Below are 15,947 nucleotides of genomic sequence, written 5' to 3'. Positions count from 1 at the left end.
TTATGAATCGGCTGTTTCAGAATTATAGTTAATTACTGCGCTAAATACACAATGAAGGGCAAGTCAGATAGATTCCCCTTCAGGTTGATCTGTATCTTAGTCTGATGAACTTGCTCAACATGTATCGTGCTGGTCTTCATATTAGGGTCATTTGATTATTCACAACACATGTCATTTTAGTCCTGAGTGGGAACAGCTTGCTCCTGTCTCTGGTTTGTTTGAAGGAGGTGAACAGCTGTCAATGAGAGGAGCATGGGGACGCAGGACTAGACATGGGGCAGGGTGGGGGGATGGTAAAGCACTAAACCCCCACCAGGGTCCTTCTAAAGATAAATATTGATTGCGGACAGTTTTAATTACTTCTTTAAATTGAGCAATTTTGGTTTTCCCTGTTGGCTCCCTGTGAAAAATCCATGTAGGATTCCACATTGAGGGAGAGGGAGAGGGTTGAGCATGGCGCACCATAAATCACTGCGGATACATAATTCATTGGAAGCATGTGAAAAGGACAAGACAAGATGCTTTGGATCATTGAAAACAGCATTTCCACAGGTCTTTCCATGTAGTGAGATCTCCCTCTTTGTTTGTACTGGAATTTGTTTCCTTGTTCAACTTGCACTCTCATCTGAATGATGCCGAATGATAAATGTGGATCTTTTCAGTTTTATTCTTGTGCATTTTATTATCAGATTTGATCAATATGAAAAGATATTTGATTAGAACAAATGTCAATATTTTCATTTAACAGGGGAAATGGATAAAATAGAGGGAACGGCAGAATAAAGATTTTACTCAGTGATAGTGTCACTGCAGTTTGTCCACTCGTCTTTCGGAAGGGCAAGGTCAGTGCTAATCTCTACTAATGTGAGGGCTACTCTCGATCTTTGGTCATCATCTGGCATGTCATTTCTATCACAGCATAAGGAGCATTCTCTCTGGCCCTTTTTCAGAGTCTCAGTGCAGAAAGGAGATCATGTCCTTGACATGTAGGAAGCATTATTGCCCTGCTGTTGAAATGTGGCTGCTAATAGGAACTGGAAGATATCAGGTCTTTCCGTTAAGATATATATACATAGGATGAAGGTGGTCTCTCCGAGTTGCTGCTGGAATCATGATTGGAATTTATCAGTTTCATTAGGGTTATCTGAGTCACCACAGCACTGTCCTGAGACTTCATTGCGTCCGCCAAGGATGTTGTGTTTTCATCGTGTTTCTTTGTTGGTTTGTTTATTTGTCAGCAGGACTATGCAGAAAGTACTGAACGGATTTGCACTGAACTTAGTGGAGGGATGGGACATTAAACAGTCAGAGTGCTGACATTCTGTAGTTTAGCAGGTATAATTTTTACTATGTTTACTGTCTTAGTTGAGCACGTTGGCATGCTAACACTTTCTAATTAGCATTAAACACAATGTACAGCTGAGGCTGATGAGAATGTCATTAGATTTGCAAGTATTTAATCATATACCAAAATATCTGGCAAATTAAAGATTAACCTGATGATGGTTCTAGATGAAAAGTCACCAAATCACCAAAATCATTTTAATTTATCCACTGGGGACTGTGAATATCTGTACCAAATTTCATCAATCAGTCTTCCTAGTAGTTGGTTTAAAATCTCACTGTAGTCTCCATTCTGGTTGTTGTGGAAATGTAAGTGTTCCCATTTCCATTTTTCTGAGCATTAGGGACATTTCGTATTCTAGCCTAAAACTTGAAATGGAGCAGTAGCTCTTGGGGCAGCTCTGTCTGGATGACTGCTGCCTATTAATGGCAGCTCCCACTCTTCTTTTCTTTTCTTTTACTGACCTGCAGCGTCTCTTTGGCTTACTTGTGGGAGACGTAACACAGCTTCCTTCCACTCATCTGTCCCAAATTTACACAGTCCCTTGAGACCCAGCTCTCCATATCGCCAAATAGATTGGTCACTGGAATTACACGATTGAGGTTTCTGAGCAAGGCATTGCTCTGCTGTATTGTAAAGACCCCTACACTGACCTGTGCATGGAAGCATAGGAGGAAGAATTTTTACACTCTGTTCATCAGAGATGCCACTAGCAATTGGCTTGGAGTTTTTCCTGTCCCTCTTCTGGGATTGAAGAGAGGAGAGTGAAAGGTAGCTGGCTGGAGCACTGACCTTAATCTGAAGGGTTGTGCTGTTATAAGCAGAGGTGAGTCTGGTCAGCTGTGCTATGCCAGCCTGTTGTCCATCCATAACATGACGGCGGCTGGAGAATGCATACAGAGCGAAGCGTTAAATGTAGATACTCTAACTCTTGCGCCTCACCCACTCAGGAGTAGAACAGGTTCAGGCTGGTGTGGTTTGTTCGGGTACATAGTCATATTTCATAGAGAGAATAGCGGTCCCATTTGTTTTCAATGGAGACACGTAAATAAAAAAATAAAAAATAAAATACAAAAATAAAAAAATACACCGAGCAGATATTGCAACGGGGAGCAACATTACAGACTGACCAACCTCAGTACATTTCTCATGCCTTGTTCTACATTATTAGAATACTGCAAACAAAAAGGAGAGGATTCTTGTATGCTGTGTGTTGCAGTCAGTTATTGTTGTTTGATGTGTCTGATGTGGTGTTTTGTGCTACCTGGCCTGTTTCACATTCTTATTCATGTGAGTGGATCAGCATATATACTATACATCAATAGTGTAAACACCACTCAACACTTTACCTCGCCCTGCAGATGACGAGGAATGTTCTAAAACAAACTCAAATGAATAAATAATATGTCAAGGAAGTGCTTATACTCAGATCCATAAATTACCTCAGCAGGCCCCACACTGTCCTCCATGACATCGGTGTGAGTGAGAGTCCTGCCTGTGATTACCCCCCTCTCTTTCTTATGCACCAGACTGACAAGCCCATGTCGGAGAGACAAGCCCCTCGCCTCTGAGCACTAATGGATGATTGGTGGCAGGATAGGAGGCTTCAGTTCTCTCTTTTATCCTTGCCTGCTTTTGACCCAGAGAGACAGCAGTAATCGGCCCGGCAGAGGGGTAATCATTCCCCGTGTGCCGACTCTGATAAGTTGGAACACCTTCCCCCGGCAGCGGAGGGAGCTCCTGCAGCCTCCCCGGTTATCGCTGTCCCCGGCACCCCTTCAAGAGGCTGCATTGCCTCCTCTTCCAGGCTCAAAGGCTCCATCAACAGCAGCTCTCTGCTCTGCTTTCATCTGACAGAGCACATAAGCTGCTGAAAGGGAGGAAAAATGAACTGGGTTCTATCTCTCAAACTGTGATCTTATGAATTCGATTTGGTCACTTTTAAAATGTAACTGCACAATTTGTTATTTTCTCCTGTTTCCCTTTCTCTGTTAATATCTGTGGCGATAAATTGCTTCGATTGACAGGCTCATTTTTTTTGTTGTGTGCTTCTGTATTTGTGATAAGGCAGCAAACCGTGGTCACCTGCAGGGGCTGAGAAGTTCTCTGAGGCTGGAGTGCTATTGCTCAACACCTTTCATGTAAGCCACTGTGAAAATTGTTTGGCTTATTTTGTTGAGGAAAATCCCCATGTTTTGCTTGATTACATTTTGTTATGGTTTTCCTCCCATTTTTCAGAGAACTTCTTAAGCCTGCCGAGATTACTGTTTAATAGGGATGATATTGTGCTGGCTTTATTGGCTATTTGCAGCTGCACCGCCGGTTCATTTAATAGCCCCGTCGGTTGTTAAAGGGATTACACAGCTGCCACACTCTAGTGTGTACTGTGGGCCTCTGGTGAAAAAAAAAAAAAAAAGACTATTGCCTGAAATGGAAAAAGGGACAGAAGGGAAAAATAATTTTCTTTAGTTTTTCAAAAATGCGTGATCATACATGCAAAGTTTGCCTGCCACATTCAAATTACCTGCTCGCCCCTTTGTGATCTGACTCTGATGATATCCCATTCCATATCTAAGTGACCTTTAGAAGGCCAAAGGCTCTACCCAACATTGATTAAATAAATTGATCCCCACACATTCAAAGGATATTAATTAGACATGGAAAACAAGTGAATGAACACAAATAGCTCTTAGTTTAAATGCAATAGCAAATAAAACATTGAGGGAGATGTGAAAAAGCCTAGTAACACATAAAAACCTGAAGTCTCCTCATATTAGTTTAAAATGGTCAAGCGTGTGCAGAAACTTTGCTTTGTGGATTGATGATAAAATCGTTTTCAAAATGGCATTGTTTTTCTCAGTTAAGATGATCGTTTTATGGCTTCATGTAAATTCTTTTCATATTAAACCTGTTTTTTTTTTTTCTTCAAGGGAAAACAAATCCGCGTGATTACTGATACATTCTAGTGTTAAGATCAATATTTAGCCGGACTGAATCTGTCATCTTTGAACCAGGACGCATGCTGAGATATCGTACTTTCGTGGCCTGTGACTTGTCCATGTCAGGAGCAGCTGCCAAATAGGTTTCAGTTGAGAGGGCAGAGTCATACAATATGTGCCAAAGCTAACAGCTGTTAACCACACAACCTGCAGGCTATGAACTGCAGCTCTGTCCATTGTCAGTCTTTCCACAGTTAAATATTCCAGGAGGAATTTGTTACAACAAGGCCATACATAACGGGTGAAAACCCTTTACACCAATATTGCTCTCAAAATTGGCAGCATGAGAAGGAGGGACATGAGGGATGCTTGAGAGTGGTAACCTATCCCTCTCAGCCCCCTGGGAGCCACTTGGCCAGCTTTCATCCACATAATTATAATAAATTTGACATTTCATAGATAATATTGATTTCTTTATTTTAGCATTTCACCATAGGTGACAGTCTAGTGTCAAGAATGAAATTTCTATTGATCTTCTGCGCATTAATCCCTCATGTGTATGTGATCATTTTTATAAGACCTTTTACTGCACATAAATCAATATTTCATATTTCCAGCCATGCCAGAGGAGATGTCATATTTGTAAACTGTGTCTTGACACTAGCAATTCCTTTCTTGTTCAGCTGCAACTGTGCAAGACCAGTCAATTTGGGGTGGTGGGAGCAGAGGCACAAGGGAGGAGGGGTGGAGGACGAGGGAAGAGAATTTGCAGTCTGCGGCTTTGGTCTGGCTGGGAGGAGCTGAGCTTTTCTTGAGATACGTACTGCAGCACTGATGATGAAATATCATTTTTAGAATTAATTAGCTTCCAAAGTGATGGAGGGCTGTTAATAATGAAAATAAACTGGCAAATCATTTCAAATTGATTAACTCAGTGCTAGGAACAGGATACTGAATACTTCTTTAAATTGTCTGTTAATTTCTCTAATTTCTGGTTATATTTTTTTTCCTAAGATTTTTAAGAGTATGATTAAATCCCAACAGAGTGTGCTGACGAAAACGTACTGTAGATTTGATTGAACTTAACCTTTGATGAGGTAAGGTGAGATAAGGGAGAAGGATTTTACAGTAGCATTTTCACTAGAATTGAGGGTATTTTTTTGTGGCATACCTGCATTAATTGGTGTTCAAATTTTAAAACTAACATTAAAAAATACAGGCATATAGAATATTTTAAACACATGAGGAAATTGCACGTGCTCCCTGTCCAGTATCTTTGGAAGTGTCAGAATGAGTGACTTGTTTCCCGCAATAATTTAAAATAAAATTTCCCCATATACAGGAATGTTGCTCTCAGCTGCAGGATAACATAACAATAGCCATGGAGAATGCACAACTGTTTGGTGAAAAATATGATCACCTGAATGGTGCAGACACCTGACCTTTTCTCAGTCTCCCTTAACATGTCCCTTCCATACAATCAGTGTGAGAGCGCCGCACAAGAAAGGCCAGTCCATTAAGAGAATATGCTAATTTTGCCATCCGCTCCTAATTGATGCCATTTTACCAAGTAAACAAGACTTCTGTCTACAATGGATGTGTTTCTGTCAGTTAAAAGGAAATTTCAGATCGGCTTTTTCCTGTAATTTTCTCTCCGAGAGCTATTGGTGTGCCATTATTGCAAATTATAAGTCTCTCCTTTCGAAGAGAGGTGCTATTCTTGCCATGTTTTTTTTTCTCCCCTCCTTAAAGGCCATCCACTATTTTTTGTCAGTCACTGGAGAATCTTCATTCACGTGAAAAGGTGTCAGTGCCTGACTGTTTGAGCATGATGACAGACACCCAGTAGAAGTGTGAGTGACTGCCTGACACCATAGAGGTTTGTCAATGATGTCAACGGCACTCTGGCAGCTAACACAGTATTGTCCCAGACACTCTACAGGACAGCACCATAATATAGGACGTCGACAGGGCGTGATGTGTTATCTCCACAACCTCTCTCCCATCCCTCAGTCTTTACCACAGGCCATGACTGAAGGTCTGAGAGGATCCTCGATGCCGTGAGTTGCCTAGATTCATCTTCCCTGTCAGCTGCGTAATGCTGTATGAGCTTGTTCCTCCATTCAAGTAATGCTGATGAATCTGCTGTCCAGACGCCCTGCGTACCACTTTGTTGAAACAGGGGGATAGACCCATCACAATGTACCTTTGGGTTTGACCGTACACGATCACTTCTCCCCTTCTGCCAAATAGTTCTTTAGCAAAGAGGCTATCAGTGTGTGTGTGTGTGTGCATGTGTGTGTATGTGTGTGTATGTGTGTGTATGGGGGGTGGGGGGGCTGCATGGCCAGGCAGGCGAGGTTGACTGGCACTCAGTGCTAAGCTGTCTCTCTGAGGAAAGGGCTGTTTAAAAGGCAGGAGCTGGCAGTGGAGCAGACCTCTCAGCTCCCTGTCTAAATACTGCCTCTGTGTGACTGACAGCAAAGAAACAGCACACTGGCATTCTCCTTTCAGCCAGTCAGCAACCCTTTAACAAAAACCACAGGATTTAACATAAAACTCAGACCAGAGTGTCACCTAATGCAGTATTGCTGCCTTCACAGCTCTTTAAATTATTTAACATGACAAGCTGTCCTTTTGTTGTTATTGTTGGGCATGTGATATGACCCTGTCACTTAAAAAAAAAAGAAAAAAGTGCTGCTGTAACATGACTTAATTAGGATGATTTGAATAATCCTGATTTTTATACTATGTAATCACAAAATCATCTTCCACGTAGTAAAATACTGATTTTTTTATGTTCCTAATAATATGAGATTATGAAAACTCTTCCTTTGTACTTTGAATTCCTCTCCTAAGAAATGATACAAGCTTCATCTTTGATTTATTGTTATTTGTTTAGAGATTGACCTTTCTAAATTCAATTCTTAGACATATAAAATGTTCTTTTCCCCTACAAGGGGACAAACAAGAGTCATCAACAGGCAAAAAGAAGACATTGCAAATGTTGCAAACGCTTAATAGCACAAAATTAACAATCTGTGTGGTTTTGCTGGATTCAATTAGAGGGATATCTTGCTATTTCATGATGCACTTAGGAATGACAAAGCACAGATATAAGTATTGATTTTTTTGTATCCATAACTGGATAAACAATATGTATATGTATGTATTTGCAGGACAAATTGAATCAAAATGCACATATTACATTGAGGGCCCTGGAAGACTGACAGCAATTGAATTTGTCAGTCAAGAATTTAGTTAAAGAGTTAAAGACCTTTGATCTGCCGTTGGGCAAAATGATACGACCGTCCAACGTAAGAGATATTTATGGCATCTTGGCTTTGGTACTGTTGTCCTGCTTTTTTATGTGAATTCTTCTTCTTGATGCTCATTTTCACTCAGTTCTGCAGCGTGCATGTCTGCTCCTGTGTTTGTATATGTGTGTGGTTGTGTGCGTGTTCGCATTTGTGCATCTGTAGATGTGCATGTTGGTGTGTGCCAACAGGAAAATGCCTGTCTGTATGTATTCTTTATGCTGGTATGTGTGTGTATGTCTGTCCGTGTATGTGTGAGTGGCGGGGGCATGTGTGAAGGAGATTGTCTCCAAGTGGCCAAGAGGTAGCAGAGAGAACGATAGCTATGTTTGTGGATTAATAACTATTAATTCTCCTTTTGACTGTAATTGATGCTTAAATCTCCACTCCCCTCCTCCTCCCGGCAGACCTCTTGTCCCCCCGTCAATTCTGTCCTTCTAATAAGGGCATTATTCCAAGGGATTTCATGCATTCTGATAAATCAAATTAGAAGGCCAGTGACTTAGATAGATTGCAGCGAGTAATTAGAGAATCCTCAATGCCTTCCTTGCTGCCACTCATTTACAAGAGTCTGTTATCTACCTATCTGTGCGCAGCATGAGGCGGTGTGGGTTTGCATCACTTTTCCCTCTTAAAATTCCTTCCTTATGTCACTGGAGAGACAGATCCCAGACCATATCTTGTCACCCAGGCTAGCACACCGCACAACGGACAGCGCAGTGGGACAGCCATTAATTGGAGCAACTTGGGTTGGTAAGTACCCACGTGTGTGTCAGTGACATGCAAGAACAAGGAGATGGGCTGACACATGGAGACAGGGGACACCCTGGGCTGGCCTGCCCCCACCCTCTCCCACCTACACACACACACAGACACACACATACAGACACACCTTCACATGCCCCCTCCTTTGCCCCTCGCACTCTCTCCTTGCCCTCTGGAAACAACACCATGTTCTTGATACTGAGTCAGTGGTCACTATCCATGTCAGCGGAGCAGCCTTGTTCACATGAGGCAAATGTTGTGTGTGCTTGTGTGAACGTGTGAGTGTGCGTGTCTGTTTGGAAAATGAATACAGTAATTGTGGTTTGGACAATTAAGTGTGCTTTCGATTTGAAGAGCGCTACTGTTCTTAAAAAAAAAAAAAACAATAATAAAGGTGAAATCAGTCGTGGAACGTAACATTGAGCATTGAACAAATTTGAGCTGCCTGAAACTTTACTTGAGTAATTCCATTTCATTCTATTTTATATTTCTACTCCATTACATTTTAGAGGGAAATATTGTACTTTTTATTCTACTACATTTGTTTGAGAACTACAGTTACAAGTTGCTTTGGAGATTAAGATTTTACATACACATGTATAAATTAAACTAACAGTATATAACAATGTTAAAATTATCTCCACCAGCTGCAACAGTAAAATGCTATTGATACATACAATAGTATTATATAGAATAATATAACTGGGTCCATTCACATGGACCATTTTCGACTTGAGTACCTCTATTTTTGATACTTTGAATATATTTAGCTAGTAACACATACATACTTTTACTTGATATTTTCAGTGAAGGACTTTTAATGGACTTATGATGGTGTATTTTCATTGTGTGGTTTTGCTGTTACTTAAGTAAACTACCTGAATGCTTTTTTCCACCGCTGTTTGAAATTAAAATAAAATATCTGTCCAACCAAGAAGAGAGATCACTCAATAGAGAGGACCATCTGTGTACCTTACAATCATCTTAGAGTCCAAAGTCTTGACAGCTGCTCTCCCTCCTGATCTACCGTATCCCCTCCATGGCATTTTTCTTCCTTTCTTTTCCACTTCCTCTGCAAGCCTATCACAAAGCAGTCTGACAGAGTTCAATTCTCTCCTTTAAGAGGATGAATGAAGATAAAAAGCAAAGCAAAATGGAGCACGAGAGGCATCACTTGCTTTGATTCATGATGGCTGGGAGTTTGGCGCTTCTCTGCAGCCTGCCTGCTTGGCTGCCTGCCTGCTCGCCTTCCCCGTCTGCTCCTTCCCAGGCACTCTAATGGAGAGCCGCAGTCTGCTCGCAGTGACACCGTCAAGCCATCAGGAATGGCTGATTATGGTGCTAAATATTGATCTCTGCCTCACATGTGTCAAAATTCCCCCCACCCTTTAATTAGAATTTCCCCTCCGCGCCATACAGGAACTAACTGAATATATTAGAGGACTTCATGAGGAGGAGGGGAGTGCAGCTAGTGGGGCATAATTGTGACCTCTTGTCTTGCTTCTTCCCTCCTGAGTTTTGAGATGACTCCCAACTGTCTGTCTAATGCTCCCGGCCTCTGTGATAATCAGACTTATTTTCCTCATCTTATCACAGGATGATCGGCCTGGCTCTCCTGTTCTCTGTACTCCTCTCCCCTCTGCCTTCTCCCTTCTTTCACATCTCCTCCTCCTAGCCTCTTTACCTTGCCCTTTCCATTCCAGCTTGTGTTTTTTTTTTTCTTAATATTATATAGACTGGCTGTCTTGAAACACAATTATGTTTAGTTTATGTTTAAAAAAAAAAAAAGTCAAGTAAAAAACATAAAACCTCCTATTTTTATGCAGTGTGTTTAATTAAAAAATGGTCCGTAAAAGAGAACTCCCACTGATTTAGCTTTGCACTTCCGTAACACCGTCGGACACATGATGTGCAGCTTTTATAAAAATGATCAAAATTGAGGCAGCAGAATCAGAGACATTGTCTTTTTTATTTATTCCACGCATTCTTTTTCCTCGTGCACAGTGCCTACATTACCCACAATACAACTCGACTACCCACATTTCTGTTTGAGATTTAGTGGAGTTATGCTAGTAGGAGTTACTTCGAGCTGCTAGCCTCAAGCACAGATGAGCTTTTGGTAAACTCACAGTTTTCTTCATTTTTAGACCTGTAGTCCTCAGACTCAGCCCACTCTGACTCAAGTGACATATCTTGAGTCAGTTCTGCAGATTTTGCTCAGCAGCTCCCCCTGGAGAGTCAGAAGGCTTTTTACATTTTTTTTTCACATATGCACAAAGGTCGTCTGTGCAAGTTTAAGTAAAGTTTTATACTTTATTAAAATCCACACCAAGTGTTTCGTCCACACCAAGTGAACGAAACACACGTTTGTGCGTTGGTCGAGGAATTGAACCAGCAACCCTCCGATCTCCGGGCAGTCCAAAGTCTAAAGCCGCATGCTTAACTTGCTGCGCTACGGCTGCCCCCAAGCAGCTTATTATGACCCGTAGTTACGTTTTATTGTTAGGCAACCTCTAGCAAAAGGAGGGAGTAAGGTGAGGTGGTACGAAGAGCAACATAGTCCATGTTAGGAGGTGGATGGATGAACAAAACTTTAACACAGGAGACCACTGTTTGTTGAAACTGATATGATGAGTCATTGTTTCCTTTATCCATGACCGCTCTACAACCTAAACCGCGTTATTATTATTATTGTTACTATGATGTCAAAGATCCAGTACACCTACTGCTGGTACTCTCCCATGGGTCATATCCAGACAAACAACCTGTTTGGTTGTTTACATTGAAGGATTTGTTCAAACAGACAGTTCCCCTTAAATGCCTTTTTTTTTTTTGCTATTTCTGCTGATCCAAGGCCAAAGTTCCAAGGCCTTACAGTATAAGAGAAAACAACCTAAGATTCAGTGGCTTAAATTTTATTTTCATCCAGGTCTAAGTGTTAACAACCAATATCATAAAGTTGCCCCGAAAGGAAAGCCATCACACTGTTAGTGCCACAGCAAAGCAGTCATCATGCACTGTTAATAAATAAAAATATATCTATATATGTAACATTACCAGATTTTTGAAAACTTCTTCTCTCCCAGGATTTATCATTTTTATTTCTGCTATCTCTGTAGTTACATACTTTTACTGTTATTTTATTTTATCTGTTTTTCACAGCAGGTGGTGGCGCTCACTTGTCACCTCTTCCCAGATTTCAGAGCACTAACATGCTACCTCTCCTCCTAACCCTCTCCAGCTCTTAATCCATCTTTTCCCCCTTTCCCAGTTCTCTTTTTTCTCTCTGCCCTCCTCCCCTCCTCTCATCTCTCTCTCTCTCCCATACTTTGGATAGGAGGCACTGGTCGTTATTATAGGACGCTGGCAGGCTTGCCGTCAGTTGCATTCTGGCGAGAGTCAAGTGCCACAAGGTGCCTTTTTCTATTTGTTTGTTTCATGCTACACTGCACCAGCCACTGACCTGTGCTAGCCATGTCGTGCAAGAGGGAGGCAGGTTCATCCAATCAAAGACCGGCTGAAAATTAACACTGATCTTTCCATTCCTGAAAAGGGACTGTGGCTGAAGGCAATTTCATGACCATAGGGTGGACTCTGATTTTTTTTTTTAAATACATTTTTATTAACTGTGTAATATATTTTTCTTCTTTTTACATTTTAGACAATTTAAATGTTTACATCAATGGGATCAGTTTTATGTTACAAATAAAACATTCGCAAACAGACACTCTCACTCTGTTCACAACTGAAATTGTTTTCACTCAAAATGTAATTTTTGAGTCTCAGTCTTGAAATATGATTTTCTAATATCACTGATTTTTTTTTTCACCGTGAATTCAATCTGATCCCCTGCAATTCAGTACATGCAATATTCATAGTTGATCCATTGACTGCTATTCAAGCGGGAACTATTTGAAGAGGGAAAGTTCATGTGCATTTTTGATGGATTGTGCATGTCTTCCCCTACTCTATATGGATAGAGAGCTTGTTTGAAGGTCAGTGATTCTCTTCAGTCAGAGTCTTCCTTCCACACTGCTTTTTTTTTGGGGGGGGGGGGGGGAGAATATCTCCAGTCTTCACTCCATATTTTTCAAGTGCTTCTAGGATGACCAGGTTGAATGACCTTGAATCCTGGTACAGATGAATCTCTTTGAGCCTCCACTCTGTCCTTTTCTCAGGGAACTCTGTCATGAAGAAAGACAATGACCTTCTCCCATCAGGCTTTTCATGTAAAATATCCACTTTTCCCAGCTCCAAACCTTTTCATGCCTTTGACATTTTATGTGTTTTTCACTGTATGTGTGTTGAGGTACATTTTCCTCAAACATACATCAATACTCAAATTGCATTTGATTTATTCCTCTTTTCTGACAAGTTAAAATGCTTAATGCTGTTTTCAATTAATTCATTTTCCTCTAATCTCAATTTATAACCTGCAGTTTGTTTATGTGATTTAAGAAAGAGAGTCAATATTTAGAAATTTGGACACTTCTGTGTGTGCATGCCTTTGTGTTAACATGTAGGAAGAAGGGGTTGAACAAGGGTTGAGTGGATCTTGAGAGCTGGCAGGTGCATTATTGCAGCAGGCTCTGCCTAGCTTGACATGTGTGTGTTCCTAATCTCCCAGTGATATGACAAAGCTGTGTGGGAGCCTGGGCTGGATCTCTTCTGTCTGTTGTGACACACACACCATAACCCCCTCCCCTCTTCCCTTTTGTCCATTACACACACACACACACGCGCGCACACACACACGCGCACACACACACACACACACACACACACACACACACACACACACACACACACGCACACGCACATACGCACATACACGCATGCACACATCATATCCCCCTCTTGACCCTTCAAAAATTCACCACTCTGCTATCTACTGGCACCCTCTCACTGTAAATGTGTATTTATATTTGCTATGGCGAATTTGTAAAACCATCATCACACATATCTGTTCGCATTGTGGGCGCATGCCTACACTGTAGGTGTTCAAGTGCACAGAAATTCATGCAAACAAGAGGAGAGGCCTCACACACCCTGCAGACTGTGTGTGAGTGTATTAGTTAGTCAGCAACTGAGGTAAAAGATGTGGTCAAGTTGTTGTTGTCGAATAGTTTGACCCGAAGTTGTTTGAAAAATAACGTTAAACAAATCTCTTTCTTTGCCTTTTCACAAGTTGATTTCATCGCTACTGAGATTCAGCTTGGAAGCAAAACTAAACTGGTGGAAGGACTTTGGAGCTGCAAAACAAAGCAAAATGGCGTTGTTGTTTAATCAAGTAGCGACACTATGGAGGTCTTGAGCTTTGTGCTCATAAGAACTCATTTTCTTGTTGAACCTTTAATCATCCCTCAATAGACAATTTTGGTGTTTATATTGCTGTTGATATATTTTTTTAGCTCTATCTCTATTCCTGTGCTCTTCTCAATTAATACAACTTTGTCATTTTTATTTAATTCAGCTCTTTAAGGTATTTTTGGTGCATGTCAGGCCTTTTTTAAGAGAGCAGGCAGAAAATACAAACATGAAGTAAGAGGAGAGAGAGATAGGTGAATGGCATGCAATGTTGTAGGATCAAACCATTGCAATTACATGGGGAACGCCTTAATCTGCTAGGCTACCAGGGTACCTGCTTTTTTAATCCGGATTGCAGATGATAGAGGACCACACACACACATACACACATACACACATACACACACACACACGATGTGACTCCAAGACATGAACAGATTACATGTGCATGGGTGTGCTTTATATGTTTCACTTCACATGGAGCAGCGACACAAACCATAACCCAGGATGAGGGCATATTCATGTGGGAACTGAGCCAGTGCATCTGACCATGTTGACATTTTACACAGTGACATCAGACGGAGGGATAGTTTGCATCTCTGCGTTCAGTCACATTGTCACGGTGGAAGGTGTAAATGGGGGGGGGGGGGGGGGTGAGCAAACGCAGATAATGGGCAGCTTTATTTAGACTTTAGGAATTTAAAATGTAGTAATTTCATAATATTTCCAATCTCTGAATAAATTAATTTGTATTTTAAGCTGCTTTGGTAAAATTATGTAAATAAGATTGTTAGATGAGCATTGTTGTGAGTTGGTGACGCCCCACGTGCGTCATCAAAACTAGATTCCTCTCCTGTGTGTTTTTACAGTTTGCTCCTCAGTATCCTCCAGCCTCGCCCCAGAGACCTAATGCATCATTTGAGGCTCATACAATTCATTGCTTCCCAAGCCACTGGCTCCTACCAGCCTGATAGAGGCATTTTTCGCCACTTAGAAACACGCACTGTGTGTCCGATCCCTTCCTCCTTAATATGTCCTCTATTACCATCAGGCATTTATGCCTGTTTTTTCTACTTCAGTAACCACTGAGCACCGGCTTCATTAAAACTAATTGAATTGGAAACATGTCTGCCTGAGGAAACATTAACTCTTTCTATAAAGGAAATTTCCGATTTCATTTTGTCAATAAGGTCAAAGGACTGAGCCCATGTGTTCAATACTGATACACACTGTGCCCATAAACTTAAACGGTACAGCTATTTAATTTAGATAGACAGAGCAGAGTACTGTCTGTCGACACTAAGGGTACTATTTGAACTCTTGTGGTTTCTGGTGATTACATGATAATTTGTAGAAATCAACTGTCTTTTTTTTCTCCAAATGTATAGTTTCCTGCAGAAATCTGAAAAAAAAAACCTCTAACACAATGTCCTGTCAATTTCATTGCATTATTAATTTCTTGTGGTTAGCATAATTGAGTCTTGGTACAAGCATTGCATTAATGGTTTTTACTGACCACACTTGAAACAATAATTTGATGGCATCCATCAGAAATCAATGTGCAATAACAGAGCATGCACAGCTGTTTAATATGAAGTAAATATTTATGAGTGATCTGACTAGGCATCAAGTTCAGTCAATCTTCTTTGAAAGGATCTGTGCGAATGATTAACCTCATTTTACTGGTGCTGTCTGGGCTGGTAATGGCCATTAGAGCTAAGAAGGAGTGAGGCCTTTGATTTTTGGCTCCTCATCATTCACAGCTTGTCGCATCCCTTCATCCTTCATACATGGCTGCTGAATTGATTGTCTGTTTAGTCCTATGAATGATAAAGCTGCTCTGGGCCACAGGCTGAGAGGGACAGACACGGCTCACTTCCATCTATATGCAAGGTGGATTTCTTTTCCTGCCTCGCCACTTGGAAATCAGCTTTTTGCATTATTTATTGGACAATCATCAGCATTTCAATATGGTAAATCAAATAGTCACAGTAATATAACTATAGACAGTCGTATCCAAAGGGCCATCATTCCACTCATTATTCATTCATTTTGTTTAGAGCTATAGTCGGCGGGATTCATAAGTTGTGTAATCAACATGTTTTACTGCGGGCTCACACAGCTGCCTGCCTGAAGAGAGGGAAAGGTAACATGAAAGGAAGTGATTCTAAATGTGAGAGCGTAGACTGAACGCACTGAACGAATGAAAAGAAGCAGAATTATTTTTAAAAAGCGGTACATAACCGAGGGCAGCAGGAGAGGCAGGTGGAGTAT

The sequence above is a fragment of the Toxotes jaculatrix genome, chromosome 15 (assembly GCF_017976425.1).
Source record: "Toxotes jaculatrix isolate fToxJac2 chromosome 15, fToxJac2.pri, whole genome shotgun sequence".
Taxonomy (NCBI): domain Eukaryota; kingdom Metazoa; phylum Chordata; class Actinopteri; family Toxotidae; genus Toxotes; species Toxotes jaculatrix.
The sequence above is the reverse complement of the archived record's forward strand: the minus strand, read 5'-3'. Positions refer to the sequence as shown.